Below are 9529 nucleotides of genomic sequence, written 5' to 3' on the forward strand. Positions count from 1 at the left end.
GTGTTACAGTGAGACACAGAGTGCAGGGTGCGGTGTTGCAGTGAGACTCGGAGTGCAGGGTGCGGTGTTGCAGTGAGACACGGAGTGCAGGGTGCGGTGTTGCAGTGAGACACGGAGTGCAGGGAGCGGTGTTGCAGTGAGACACGGAGTGCAGGGTGCGGTGTTGCAGTGAGACACGGAGTGCAGGGTGCGGTGTTGCAGTGAGACACGGAGTGCAGGGTGCGGTGTTGCAGTGAGACACAGAGTGCAGGGTGCGGTGTTGCAGTGAGACACAGAGTGCAGGTGCGGTGTTGCAGTGAGACACAGAGTGCAGGGTGGGGTGTTGCAGTGAGACACAGAGTGCAGGGTGGGGTGTTGCAGTGAGACACAGAGTGCAGGGTGGGGTGTTACAGTGAGACACAGAGAGCAGGGTGCGGTGTTACAGTGAGACACAGAGTGCAGGGTGCGGTGTTACAGTGAGACACAGAGTGCAGGGAGTGGTGTTACAGTGAGACACAGAGCACAGGATGCGGTGTTACAGTGAGAAACAGAGTGCAGGGTGCGGTGTTACAGTGAGACACAGAGTGCAGGGAGTGGTGTTACAGTGAGACACAGAGTGCAGGGTGCGGTGTTACAGTGAGACACAGAGTGCAGGGTGCGGTGTTGCAGTGAGACACAGAGTGCAGGGTGGGGTGTTACAGTGAGACACAGAATACAAGGTGTGGTGTTAGAGTGAGACACAGAGTGTACGGTACAGTGTTACTGAGAGACACAGAGTGCAGGAAGCGGTGTTGCAGTGAGACACAGAGTGCAGGGTGCGGTGTTGCAGTGATACACAGAGTGCAGGGTGCGGTGTTACAGTGAGACACAGAGCGCAGGGAGTGGTGTTACAGTGAGACACAGAGCACAGGTTGCGGTGTTACAGTGAGACACAGAGTGCAGGGAGTGGTGTTACAGTGAGACACAGAGTGCAGGGAGCGGTGTTACAGTGAGACACAGAGTGCAGGGTGCGGTGTTACAGTGAGACACAGAGTGCAGGGTGCGGTGTTGCAGTGAGACACAGAGTGCAGGATGCGGTGTTGCAGAGACACAGAGTGCAGGGTGCGGTGTTGCAATGAGACACAGAGTGCAGGGTGCGGTGGTACAGTGAGACACAGAGCGCAGGGAGTGGTGATACAGTGAGACACAGAGCGCAGGGTGCGGTGTTACAGTGAGACACAGAGTGCAGGGTGCGGTGTTACAGTGAGACACAGAGTGCAGGGTGCGGTGTTACAGTGAGACACAGAGTGCAGGGTGCGGTGTTACAGTGAGACACAGAGTGCAGGGTGCGGTGTTACAGTGAGACACAGAGTGCAGGGTGCGGTGTTGCAATGAGACACGGAGTGCAGGGTGCGGTGTTGCAGTGAGGCACGGAGTGCAGGGTGCGGTGTTGAAATGAGACACGGAGTGCAGGGTGCGGTGTTGCAGTGAGACACGGAGTGCAGGGTGCGGTGTTGCAGTGAGACACGGAGTGCAGGGTGCGGTGTTGCAGTGAGACACGGAGTGCAGGGTGCGGTGTTACAGTGAGACACAGTGTGCAGGGTGCGGTGTTACAGTGAGACACAGAGTGCAGGGTGCGGTGTTGCAGTGAGACACGGAGTGCAGGGTGCGGTGTTGCAGTGAGACACGGAGTGCAGGGTGCGGTGTTGCAGTGAGACACGGAGTGCAGGGTGCGGTGTTGCAGTGAGACACGGAGTGCAGGGTGCGGTGTTGCAGTGAGACACGGAGTGCAGGGTGCGGTGTTGCAGTGAGACACGGAGTGCAGGGTGCGGTGTTGCAGTGAGACACGGAGTGCAGGGAGCGGTGTTGCAGTGAGACACGGAGTGCAGGGAGCGGTGTTGCAGTGAGACACGGAGTGCAGGGTGCGGTGTTGCAGTGAGACACGGAGTGCAGGGTGCGGTGTTGCAGTGAGACACGGAGTGCAGGGTGCGGTGTTGCAGTGAGACACAGAGTGCAGGGTGCGGTGTTGCAGTGAGACACAGAGTGCAGGGTGCGGTGTTCCAGTGAGACACAGAGTGCAGGGTGCGGTGTTACAGTGAGACACAGAGTGCAGGGTGCGGTGTTGCAGTGAGACACGGAGTGCAGGGTGCGGTGTTGCAGTGAGACACAGAGTGCAGGGTGCGGTGTTGCAGTGAGACACAGAGTGCAGGGTGCGGTGTTGCAGTGAGACACAGAGTGCAGGGTGGGGTGTTACAGTGAGACACAGAGTGCAGGGTGGGGTGTTACAGTGAGACACAGAGAGCAGGGTGCGGTGTTACAGTGAGACACAGAGTGCAGGGTGCAGTGTTACAGTGAGGCACAGAGTGCAGGGAGCGGTGTTACAGTGAGACACAGAGCACAGGATGCGGTGTTACAGTGAGAAACAGAGTGCAGGGTGCGGTGTTACAGTGAGACACAGAGCGCAGGGAGTGGTGTTACAGAGAGACACAGAGTGCAGGGTGCGGTGTTACAGTGAGACACAGAGTGCAGGGTGCGGTGTTACAGTGAGACACAGAGTGCAGGGTGCGGTGTTACACTGAGACACAGAGTGCAGGGTGCGGTGTTACAGTGAGACACAGAGTGCAGGGTGCGGTGTTGCAGTGAGACACGGAGTGCAGGGTGCGGTGTTGCAGTGAGACACGGAGTGCAGGGTGCGGTGTTGCAGTGAGACACGGAGTGCAGGGTGCGGTGTTGCAGTGAGACACGGAGTGCAGGGTGCGGTGTTGCAGTGAGACACGGAGTGCAGGGTGCGGTGTTGCAGTGAGACACGGAGTGCAGGGAGCGGTGTTGCAGTGAGACACGGAGTGCAGGGAGCGGTGTTGCAGTGAGACACGGAGTGCAGGGTGCGGTGTTGCAGTGAGACACGGAGTGCAGGGTGCGGTGTTGCAGTGAGACACGGAGTGCAGGGTGCGGTGTTGCAGTGAGACACAGAGTGCAGGGTGCGGTGTTGCAGTGAGACACAGAGTGCAGGGTGCGGTGTTGCAGTGAGACACAGAGTGCAGGGTGCGGTGTTCCAGTGAGACACGGAGTGCAGGGTGCGGTGTTGCAGTGAGACACAGAGTGCAGGGTGCGGTGTTGCAGTGAGACACGGAGTGCAGGGTGCGGTGTTACAGTGAGACACGGAGTGCAGGGTGCGGTGTTGCAGTGAGACGCGGAGTGCAGGGTGCGGTGTTGCAGTGAGACGCGGAGTGCAGGGTGCGGTGTTGCAGTGAGACGCGGAGTGCAGGGTGCGGTGTTGCAGTGAGACGCGGAGTGCAGGGTGCGGTGTTGCAGTGAGACGCGGAGTGCAGGGTGCGGTGTTGCAGTGAGACACGGAGTGCAGGGAGCGGTGTTGCAGTGAGACACGGAGTGCAGGGTGCGGTGTTGCAGTGAGACACGGAGTGCAGGGTGCGGTGTTGCAGTGAGACACGGAGTGCAGGGTGCGGTGTTGCAGTGAGACACGGAGTGCAGGGTGCGGTGTTGCAGTGAGACACAGAGTGCAGGGTGCGGTGTTGCAGTGAGAAACAGAGTGCAGGGTGCGGTGTTGCAGTGAGACACAGAGTGCAGGGTGGGGTGTTACAGTGAGACACAGAGTGCAGGGTGGGGTGTTACAGTGAGACACAGAGAGCAGGGTGCGGTGTTACAGTGAGACACAGAGTGCAGGGTGCGGTGTTACAGTGAGACACGGAGTGCAGGGTGCGGTGTTGCAGTGAGACACAGAGTGCAGGTGCGGTGTTGCAGTGAGACACAGAGTGCAGGGTGGGGTGTTGCAGTGAGACACAGAGTGCAGGGTGGGGTGTTGCAGTGAGACACAGAGTGCAGGGTGGGGTGTTACAGTGAGACACAGAGAGCAGGGTGCGGTGTTACAGTGAGACAGAGTGCAGGGTGCGGTGTTGCAGTGAGACACGGAGTGCAGGGTGCGGTGTTGCAGTGAGACACGGAGTGCAGGGAGCGGTGTTACAGTGAGACACGGAGTGCAGGGAGCGGTGTTACAGTGAGACACAGAGTGCAGGGTGCGGTGTTGCAGTGAGACACAGAGTGCAGGGTGCGGTGTTGCAGTGAGACACAGAGTGCAGGGTGCGGTGTTGCAGTGAGACACAGAGTGCAGGGTGCGGTGTTGCAGTGAGACACAGAGTGCAGGGTGCGGTGTTGCAGTGAGACACAGAGTGCAGGGTGGGGTGTTGCAGTGAGACACAGAGTGCAGGGTGGGGTGTTACAGTGAGACACAGAGTGCAGGGTGGGGTGTTGCAGTGAGACACAGAGAGCAGGGTGCTGTGTTACAGTGAGACACAGAGTGCAGGGTGCGGTGTTACAGTGAGACACAGAGTGCAGGGTGCGGTGTTACAGTGAGACACAGAGTGCAGGGTGCGGTGTTACAGTGAGACACAGAGTGCAGGGTGCGGTGTTACAGTGAGACACAGAGTGCAGGGTGCGGTGTTGCAGTGAGACTCGGAGTGCAGGGTGCGGTGTTGCAGTGAGACACGGAGTGCAGGGTGCGGTGTTGCAGTGAGACACGGAGTGCAGGGAGCGGTGTTGCAGTGAGACACGGAGTGCAGGGTGCGGTGTTGCAGTGAGACACGGAGTGCAGGGTGCGGTGTTGCAGTGAGACACGGAGTGCAGGGTGCGGTGTTGCAGTGAGACACAGAGTGCAGGGTGCGGTGTTGCAGTGAGACACAGAGTGCAGGTGCGGTGTTGCAGTGAGACACAGAGTGCAGGGTGGGGTGTTGCAGTGAGACACAGAGTGCAGGGTGGGGTGTTGCAGTGAGACACAGAGTGCAGGGTGGGGTGTTACAGTGAGACACAGAGAGCAGGGTGCGGTGTTACAGTGAGACACAGAGTGCAGGGTGCGGTGTTACAGTGAGACACAGAGTGCAGGGAGTGGTGTTACAGTGAGACACAGAGCACAGGATGCGGTGTTACAGTGAGAAACAGAGTGCAGGGTGCGGTGTTACAGTGAGACACAGAGTGCAGGGAGTGGTGTTACAGTGAGACACAGAGTGCAGGGTGCGGTGTTACAGTGAGACACAGAGTGCAGGGTGCGGTGTTGCAGTGAGACACAGAGTGCAGGGTGGGGTGTTACAGTGAGACACAGAATACAAGGTGTGGTGTTAGAGTGAGACACAGAGTGTACGGTACAGTGTTACTGAGAGACACAGAGTGCAGGAAGCGGTGTTGCAGTGAGACACAGAGTGCAGGGTGCGGTGTTGCAGTGATACACAGAGTGCAGGGTGCGGTGTTACAGTGAGACACAGAGCGCAGGGAGTGGTGTTACAGTGAGACACAGAGCACAGGTTGCGGTGTTACAGTGAGACACAGAGTGCAGGGAGTGGTGTTACAGTGAGACACAGAGTGCAGGGAGCGGTGTTACAGTGAGACACAGAGTGCAGGGTGCGGTGTTACAGTGAGACACAGAGTGCAGGGTGCGGTGTTGCAGTGAGACACAGAGTGCAGGATGCGGTGTTGCAGAGACACAGAGTGCAGGGTGCGGTGTTGCAATGAGACACAGAGTGCAGGGTGCGGTGGTACAGTGAGACACAGAGCGCAGGGAGTGGTGATACAGTGAGACACAGAGCGCAGGGTGCGGTGTTACAGTGAGACACAGAGTGCAGGGTGCGGTGTTACAGTGAGACACAGAGTGCAGGGTGCGGTGTTACAGTGAGACACAGAGTGCAGGGTGCGGTGTTACAGTGAGACACAGAGTGCAGGGTGCGGTGTTACAGTGAGACACAGAGTGCAGGGTGCGGTGTTGCAATGAGACACGGAGTGCAGGGTGCGGTGTTGCAGTGAGGCACGGAGTGCAGGGTGCGGTGTTGAAATGAGACACGGAGTGCAGGGTGCGGTGTTGCAGTGAGACACGGAGTGCAGGGTGCGGTGTTGCAGTGAGACACGGAGTGCAGGGTGCGGTGTTGCAGTGAGACACGGAGTGCAGGGTGCGGTGTTACAGTGAGACACAGTGTGCAGGGTGCGGTGTTACAGTGAGACACAGAGTGCAGGGTGCGGTGTTGCAGTGAGACACGGAGTGCAGGGTGCGGTGTTGCAGTGAGACACGGAGTGCAGGGTGCGGTGTTGCAGTGAGACACGGAGTGCAGGGTGCGGTGTTGCAGTGAGACACGGAGTGCAGGGTGCGGTGTTGCAGTGAGACACGGAGTGCAGGGAGCGGTGTTGCAGTGAGACACGGAGTGCAGGGTGCGGTGTTGCAGTGAGACACGGAGTGCAGGGTGCGGTGTTGCAGTGAGACACGGAGTGCAGGGTGCGGTGTTGCAGTGAGACACAGAGTGCAGGGTGCGGTGTTGCAGTGAGACACGGAGTGCAGGGTGCGGTGTTGCAGTGAGACACAGAGTGCAGGGTGCGGTGTTGCAGTGAGACACAGAGTGCAGGGTGCGGTGTTGCAGTGAGACACAGAGTGCAGGGTGGGGTGTTACAGTGAGACACAGAGTGCAGGGTGGGGTGTTACAGTGAGACACAGAGAGCAGGGTGCGGTGTTACAGTGAGACACAGAGTGCAGGGTGCAGTGTTACAGTGAGGCACAGAGTGCAGGGAGCGGTGTTACAGTGAGACACAGAGCACAGGATGCGGTGTTACAGTGAGAAACAGAGTGCAGGGTGCGGTGTTACAGTGAGACACAGAGCGCAGGGAGTGGTGTTACAGTGAGACACAGAGTGCAGGGTGCGGTGTTACAGTGAGACACAGAGTGCAGGGTGCGGTGTTACAGTGAGACACAGAGTGCAGGGTGCGGTGTTACACTGAGACACAGAGTGCAGGGTGCGGTGTTACAGTGAGACACAGAGTGCAGGGTGCGGTGTTGCAGTGAGACACGGAGTGCAGGGTGCGGTGTTGCAGTGAGACACGGAGTGCAGGGTGCGGTGTTGCAGTGAGACACGGAGTGCAGGGTGCGGTGTTGCAGTGAGACACGGAGTGCAGGGTGCGGTGTTGCAGTGAGACACGGAGTGCAGGGTGCGGTGTTGCAGTGAGACACGGAGTGCAGGGAGCGGTGTTGCAGTGAGACACGGAGTGCAGGGAGCGGTGTTGCAGTGAGACACGGAGTGCAGGGTGCGGTGTTGCAGTGAGACACGGAGTGCAGGGTGCGGTGTTGCAGTGAGACACGGAGTGCAGGGTGCGGTGTTGCAGTGAGACACAGAGTGCAGGGTGCGGTTTTGCAGTGAGACACAGAGTGCAGGGTGCGGTGTTGCAGTGAGACACAGAGTGCAGGGTGCGGTGTTCCAGTGAGACACGGAGTGCAGGGTGCGGTGTTGCAGTGAGACACGGAGTGCAGGGTGCGGTGTTGCAGTGAGACACGGAGTGCAGGGTGCGGTGTTACAGTGAGACACGGAGTGCAGGGTGCGGTGTTGCAGTGAGACGCGGAGTGCAGGGTGCGGTGTTGCAGTGAGACGCGGAGTGCAGGGTGCGGTGTTGCAGTGAGACGCGGAGTGCAGGGTGCGGTGTTGCAGTGAGACGCGGAGTGCAGGGTGCGGTGTTGCAGTGAGACGCGGAGTGCAGGGTGCGGTGTTGCAGTGAGACACGGAGTGCAGGGAGCGGTGTTGCAGTGAGACACGGAGTGCAGGGTGCGGTGTTGCAGTGAGACACGGAGTGCAGGGTGCGGTGTTGCAGTGAGACACGGAGTGCAGGGTGCGGTGTTGCAGTGAGACACGGAGTGCAGGGTGCGGTGTTGCAGTGAGACACGGAGTGCAGGGTGCGGTGTTGCAGTGAGACACAGAGTGCAGGGTGCGGTGTTGCAGTGAGACACAGAGTGCAGGGTGGGGTGTTACAGTGAGACACAGAGTGCAGGGTGGGGTGTTACAGTGAGACACAGAGAGCAGGGTGCGGTGTTACAGTGAGACACAGAGTGCAGGGTGCGGTGTTACAGTGAGGCACAGAGTGCAGGGAGTGGTGTTACAGTGAGACACAGAGCACAGGATGCGGTGTTACAGTGAGACACGGAGTGCAGGGTGCGGTGTTACAGTGAGACACGGAGTGCAGGGTGCGGTGTTACAGTGAGACACGGAGTGCAGGGTGCGGTGTTACAGTGAGACACGGAGTGCAGGGTGCGGTGTTACAGTGAGACACGGAGTGCAGGGTGCGGTGTTACAGTGAGACACAGAAAGCAGGGAGTGGTGTTACAGTGAGACACAGAGTACAGTATGCTGTGTTACAGTGAGACACAGAATACAAGGTGTGGTGTTACAGTGAGACACAGAGTGTACGGTACAGTGTTACAGTGAGACACAGAGTGCAGGGTGCGGTGTTGCAGTGAGACACAGAGTGCAGGGTGCGGTGTTACAGTGAGACACAGAGTGCAAGGTGCGGTGTTACAGTGAGACACAGAGTGCAGGGTGCGGTGTTGCAGTGAGACACGGAGTGCAGGGTGCGGTGTTGCAGTGAGACACGGAGTGCAGGGTGCGGTGTTGCAGTGAGACACAGAGTGCAGGGAGCGGTGTTACAGTGAGACACAGAGTGCAGGGAGCGGTGTTACAGTGAGACACAGAGTGCAGGGAGCGGTGTTGCAGTGAGACACGGAGTGCAGGGTGCGGTGTTGCAGTGAGACACAGAGTGCAGGGTGCGGTGTTGCAGTGAGACACAGAGTGCAGGGTGCGGTGTTGCAGTGAGACACAGAGTGCAGGGTGCGGTGTTGCAGTGAGACACAGAGTGCAGGGTGGGGTGTTGCAGTGAGACACAGAGTGCAGGGTGGGGTGTTACAGTGAGACACAGAGTGCAGGGTGGGGTGTTACAGTGAGACACAGAGAGCAGGGTGCTGTGTTACAGTGAGACACAGAGTGCAGGGTGCGGTGTTACAGTGAGACACAGAGTGCAGGGTGCGGTGTTACAGTGAGACACAGAGTGCAGGGTGCGGTGTTACAGTGAGACACAGAGTGCAGGGTGCGGTGTTACAGTGAGACACAGAGTGCAGGGTGCGGTGTTGCAGTGAGACACGGAGTGCAGGGTGCGGTGTTGCAGTGAGACACGGAGTGCAGGGTGCGGTGTTGCAGTGAGACACGGAGTGCAGGGAGCGGTGTTGCAGTGAGACGCGGAGTGCAGGGTGCGGTGTTGCAGTGAGACACAGAGTGCAGGGTGCGGTGTTGAAGTGAGACACAGAGTGCAGGGTGCGGTGTTGCAGTGAGACACAGAGTGCAGGGTGCGGTGTTGCAGTGAGACACAGAGTGCAGGTGCGGTGTTGCAGTGAGACACAGAGTGCAGGGTGGGGTGTTGCAGTGAGACACAGAGTGCAGGGTGGGGTGTTGCAGTGAGACACAGAGTGCAGGGTGGGGTGTTACAGTGAGACACAGAGAGCAGGGTGCGGTGTTATAGTGAGACACAGAGTGCAGGGTGCGGTGTTACAGTGAGACACAGAGTGCAGGGAGTGGTGTTACAGTGAGACACAGAGCACAGGATGCGGTGTTACAGTGAGAAACAGAGTGCAGGGTGCGGTGTTACAGTGAGACACAGAGTGCAGGGAGTGGTGTTACAGTGAGACACAGAGTGCAGGGTGCGGTGTTACAGTGAGACACAGAGTGCAGGGTGCGGTGTTGCAGTGAGACACAGAGTGCAGGGTGGGGTG

The sequence above is a fragment of the Narcine bancroftii genome, unplaced genomic scaffold, assembly GCF_036971445.1.
Source record: "Narcine bancroftii isolate sNarBan1 unplaced genomic scaffold, sNarBan1.hap1 Scaffold_141, whole genome shotgun sequence".
NCBI lineage: Eukaryota > Metazoa > Chordata > Chondrichthyes > Torpediniformes > Narcinidae > Narcine > Narcine bancroftii.